Source organism: Microtus oregoni, unplaced genomic scaffold (genome assembly GCF_018167655.1).
Source record: "Microtus oregoni isolate MIOR12 unplaced genomic scaffold, Mior012 000053F_ref0000044, whole genome shotgun sequence".
Taxonomy (NCBI): domain Eukaryota; kingdom Metazoa; phylum Chordata; class Mammalia; order Rodentia; family Cricetidae; genus Microtus; species Microtus oregoni.
Window position 1 is genome coordinate 5,598,865 of NW_024543829.1, and position 6,000 is coordinate 5,604,864.

Here is a 6,000-nt window from a genome sequence, read left to right on the forward strand (position 1 = left end):
CCGCTCATGTGCATTCATTGAAAATGTATTCTGAGCCTGGCAAAATATAAAACCTCAAAGAGTTTCAAAAACAAAAGACATCCATTTTGTCTTGCTGCATTAGTTGCGCTCCTTGTGAACGTGTGTCAACTTTAGGTGAGACAGGTGTGTTTTGCCATATTACTTTCAGATGCATGAGTTTAAAGTTTAATGTAATTGTCAGTGGCTTTCACTTTATATGTATGCTGAGATACAGCTCCAATTCTGTCAACTTGGCTGGTTGCTTAAATGTATTTCTTAATATTACTTAAAACTTTTAATTTGTAAAGCACATTATTAAATTTGAATGTGTATGCGCATGCTGAATATACATGGTAACAACTGGCAAAAACATTAAAATGCTAATATAATTGACAGATAAAGTCATGGTTAAGGAGTAATTATTTGCTTTTTTTCTACATTTGTATATACAATTTTATTTTTTTATATCCAGTTTCTCTTTCATAATTAAAAATACTAGACGGAATGGTAACCAAAAAAAGGAAATTTTAATTATAGTTATTTCTGTGCTGTCTCTTATACTAATATTTTTTCCTGACTATCTGGCTCAATTGTCTCTTTGTATCTCTCTCTATATATATTTTTATTTGTTATTTATTTTTCCTAGAGTGGACCATACAAGAAGAGTATCATATATAAGCAAGTGTTCAGAGGCCCAAAACAAAAGAATCAGTAAAAACGTAAGTAACTTAAACATTTATTTTAATCATGAGAAATTATGTTATCGTTAAAATAATATATTATAACTTTCCAGTTTAAATATATAAAATTATTATTGCTATTATTTGAATATTTTCCCTCTCTCAGTTTTCCCTCAATTCACTCCCCATTCCCTGCCCACCTAAATTCGTGTTTGTCTCCTTTTTTAATCTTACAAAACCAATTTTGTGTCATCCAAATGTCCTTGGGTATTATTACATTATAAAGTCATCTTGAGTCAGTAGAGGCAAAATACATCTCAGTTACCTAGAAATCTGGGTTAACCGAGGGGCCACTTATCTCTGTTCTTAGAATGCGCATTGTCAAGGCAGAGGGCTTAGGTGGTCTTTTTAACCAATAATTAAACACTCAGCTGGAAAGGTGTACGGTTTCCTCATTGCCTCACTGGAGGGAATTAGTCACATTAGCACAAAACCTTATTTTGAGTATCCAAAATGGTTGATGAATAACACCAAAGACAGTTAGTTTAAAACTGCTTTATAATTTGCTACAGAAGTTTCTAGTATATTTTCCCTAATACTACGAGTTACATCTGGACATAAAGCCAAATAATAGGTAATTATTTTCCACTTAAAGCATTTACATTTTTCTCTTTGTTACAAAACATGGGGCTATGTTAAACATCTTCACATTAATATGGAATTAAGGTGAAACTGTAGATGTAATTAATTGGGAACATAGTTTTGAAAGTCTAGCTCCTTATATATTCTGTGTAACTTAAGAGGACAGCTGAGCTGGGGATGTACCTCAACTGGTAGCATGTTTGTCGAGCCTGCCCACAGTCCTGCGCCTAATCCTTAGAATTCTGTAAACTGCGTGTGTTGGTCCACAAGTTCTTCTAGTGTTCAGGTCATCCAGATGGGTTAATAATTGCTTCAAGATCATACTTGGGGCATAGTCCTGGAATCCATGCCCATCCTTTTCAAAAATCAAATAAAAGATGAGGACTAAGGGTTTGGCAGACCAAACAAGGACATCATATAGCATTTGAATTGTTGAGAAGAAACTATGATCCAACATCTTTCCATTCAGTATAGAAACCCAATAATTTTGAGAACAGCATAGAGATATAAAGAGGGAGATCCAATCACTGGTTGTAATGAGAAAAATATGAGACTCCAGCAAACCCATGCAATAGTTAAGGGCGTAGGTGGTTTCTGGGTCACCTCGATGATATACTTGGCTCGGAGAGTCAATTTTTGAGGGATCCATCCTTTAAAAGTCCCTCAAACCCTATCTTGATGTTTTCCCATAACATAACTTAGATAAAGCGCTGAGAGAAAGGAGCTCACCAGCCACTTTCCAATCATTTTCCGTTGAAGTATTTTCAGTGACCTTGTCAAAAGAAAATAAATTTCACATCAATAGGTTTAATAAAAAAATAATAAATGACCATATCACTTGTTTTTATTCTGCTCACTAGATGTCATTGTCCAATCTATAACTTGGGGAGTGTTTTCTTTTTAGGGAGGCAAGTAGGATGATATCATTTATAAGGTTTAAGCTGTCAAATGTGCTGTCGTTAGCCCACTAATGTATGTCTGTGGGGGAAACATTCTCTTAACTGCTGCTGTTCATAAAGCACTCAGTCTGTGGTGTAGTATTTTATATTTTCAGTGGAACACCTCCTGTGCATTGCAGTTCCTTTCTGACTTAGATGTGTTCTGTTACTTTCCATCTCAAGGACGGCCCATGCCAACCATTGTGATGTATTTATGCCTGTCTCCATAATAAGAGCGGTGATATGAAAGTATCGGTTTACACTGCTACGCTAACAGGAGTCATTTAAGAAAGGCCACATTTGACCCTTCTCTCCCCAAACAATCCCTTCGATTCACTGAGAAAGGCTTGCATTCAGATGTGAGTACTTGTTAGTTGACAAATTAAAATCCCGAACAATAGAAATTGTGCATGGCACATTATTTATTTCCGAGAGCTAGATAAGAAGCGTTTCAGGAAGAAATTGCCATCATGTGGCAGGCAATCTTCCTTCAGTTATGAGATGGGAAGATTGATGGGGTACCAGGAGTGCGTTTCAGATGTCTGGAACTCCGGCGGAGGACTCTGTCTAGGGCAGTGGCAGCAGCTCATGAACCCATTAGGCAGAGTTCAGGCCTGAATACCCCAAAAGCGTGGGAAATCCTATGAATTCAAGGCAGCAGAGAGATGGGACTGCAGCAGGGACACTACCGAGAGAATAGAAATCATCTTCAAGTGATTTCGAGGGTATTTGAAGGACCAGGTCTTGATAGATCTGAACTTTGGAACTAGCATTTATCGTGAGGATTCTGACAGCGCGGCACAACTAGATTAGGAGATCTCGGAAGACCAATGCAGTGATGCAAGCGAGTTTGCCCAGAAGTTGATCAGCAGTGAGAAAGAGAAACAGAGGTAAATGAGAATCAAAGACAATTGTGATGGCAGATGGTCTTGTCCCAAGGATAGGATGCAGGAGACAAACCTGACAGATAGTTCCAGACAATTACCTTAATTTTCAGCTGCACTCCAGGTAAAAGATGTAAGCATTGAGTATAAATAAAATAAGCATGTATATTAATAATTACCAGACCCAAAAATGGTGGAAATGTAGGTTTCATTTAGACATTAGACATTGCTATTTAGATTTTACCGTTCAATTCAAAGAAGACAATTGGAGATTAGAATAATGGCTAATACAAGGACAGTATTATTAGATAAGCTTGTTAATGTGTTTTCTTAAAGTGAGTCATCTTGGAAATATGTCATATCTGAAGGGAAAATGTAAAGTAAAAGACAAATCATTTTCTGATCCAAATGGTGGAAGTGGTGGTATAGTAAAGCCAGTGCTGAACTTGGATCGAGATGAAAGGCATTCCAATTCCAGGCTTTGACATAAACAACCTATGTTATCAAAGGACAGCCATCCTAAGTGTTTGCTTCTCATCTATAATAATTTGTTAAGGGTTTTTCTTTTTTTAAGTAGATGGCAGTGAATACAGAGACCCACAGCAGACCAATATGTAGATAATAAAAGATTGTATAGTACTCAGCTCTAAAGTGGATATTTATGACACAGCATCTCTTTCAAAGGCTCAGAGATCATTGGAACGAGGGGATAGGAAGATTGTTGAGAGTCGGAAACAGTGGATGATTACAGTAAAGCTGTGTCTCCTGGATATATCAGAGTAGTTGCAAATATAAATGAACAGTAATTGAGACAGCCTGGATAAGACTTGTGTCACATCAATTCAGAAAGCATTCCAGCAAGGAGCAGAAAGAAATTCAAGAAGCCTACCCCTAGTCAATGATGCTGTTCTTGATAGGGTAACCATGCTCCAGAAGATGGTCCTACGTGTGTGATGTTCATACTGGCAGCACTAAGTGGAATCCATAGTTTTAAAAACATTGAACACATGAAATTGGGGGGGAATGATAGTCAGGGTAGGGAAGGTATTGAAGGGGAACAAATGGGGAGTGGACTTGGTCAATACACATTATATGAATATATGAAATCCTTAATCAATAAAAAGCTGAATTATAATTGTGACAGAGATTGCCATTATCCACTATCATTTATTCATTCTTTCTTTTATACCAGTCCAGTTCACAATAATTTGGCTGAAAAACACTCACTTTCGTCTGCTTCCTTTGTATGGAAAGCTGGTCACGTGATCAGGTTTTGAATGTAATTAGAAGTGCCATATACTACCTTAAATAGGAAAGACATGATCTATTTTCTCCCTGGTTTTTCATATCCCATCATCTTGCTGTCTGGAATGCAGATGTGCTGGCTAAGCTGCAGATGGTTCACTACACAAAGAAGAAAGGGCTGTATCTGTATCTTAAGGATAATAGAACAGCGTGCTTGAAGGAGCCTGGTTTTTGAGAACTTAATGAAGCAAAACTAGCCTTCAGATTTTTGTGGGATAAGAAATTTATTTCTATTTCATTACTTACTATCATTTGTGGTAAACAGAAGCACTGAAAATTGATTGTCTTGCAATAGATCAGGCTTAATAATTAAAATAATACAAAAATACATTTACTAGTATAGGTATTAGTTCTTCTTGGAAGTTCTGGTAGAATTCTGCATTGAAACCATCTGGTCCTGGGCTTTTTTTTTGGAAGGGAGATTTTTGATAACAGTTTCTAATTCTTTGCCACTAACAGGTCTATTTAGATCGTTCACCTGGTCTTGGTTTAGCTTTGGTATATGGTACTTACCCAAAAAGAGGAACATGGGATGTACTCACGCATATTTGGTTTCTAACCACAAATAGAGGACATTGAGCTTATAATTTGTGACCCTAAAGAAGCTAAATAAGAAGGTGAACCCAAAGAAAAACATATAGGCACCCTCCTGAATATTAACCTTCATCAGGCAATGAAAGGAGACAGAGACAGAGACCCATATTGGAGCACAGGACTGAAATCCCAAGGTCCAAATCAGGAGCAGAAGGAGAGAGAGCACGAGCCACGAGGGGTGCACCCACACACTGAGACAATGGGAATGTTCTATAGGGAATTCACCAAGGCCAGCTGGCCTGGGTCTGAAAAAGCATGGGATAAAACCGGACTTGCTGAACATAGCAGACAATGAGGACTACTGAGAACTCAAGAACAATGGCAATGGGTTTTTGATCCTACTGCATGTACTGGCTTTGTGAGAGCCTAGGAAGTTGGGATGCTCACCTTACTAGACGTGGATGGAGGTGGGTGGTCCTTGGACTTCCCACAGGACAGGGAACCCTGATTGCTCTTTGGGTTGATGAGGGAGGGGGACTTGATCGGGGGAGGGGGAGGGAAATGGGAGGCGATGGCGGGGAGGAGGCAGAAATCTTTAATAAATAAATAAATAAAATTTAAAAAAAATACAAAAAAACTCCCATCAAAGTTCTAGGAGCAGACGCCTGAGAGAGACGCCATGCCCCGCTCCCGGGATGAAGCTCCGACCCAGGATGGACTAGGCTAGAATCTCCCCGGTAAGCGCACCTTGGGGTGCTACACACAGATGATTAGAAATGGGCTAAATTAATATGTGAGAATTAGCCTAGAAGAGAATGGGCCAAGCAGTGTTTAAAAGAATAGAGTGTCTGTGTAATTATTTCGGGCATAAGCTAGCCGGGCAGGCGGCCAGGGGTGCTGAGAATGCAGCCCTGCCGCCCTTATTACTACACAATGGGGGTGTAAAAAGTTGTAGTTCATTGAGGAAACTTTTAACATAAAATGAGATAGTTGTCATATAGAGCTGTTCACATCTAA

At 38.5% G+C, this 6,000-nt stretch overlaps 1 long non-coding RNA gene across 1 annotated transcript in view; it reads left to right on the forward strand.

Moving 5' to 3' along the window:
• LOC121437593 overlaps positions 1-5,653 on the forward strand; it is a 52,737-nt gene extending 47,084 nt beyond the window's left edge. The window contains exons 3-4 of the long non-coding RNA XR_005972986.1: positions 647-719; positions 5,633-5,653. This is a non-coding gene — a long non-coding RNA (uncharacterized LOC121437593). The remainder of the gene's footprint in view (positions 1-646; positions 720-5,632) is intronic.
• The last annotated feature ends 347 nt before the right edge of the window (positions 5,654-6,000 follow it).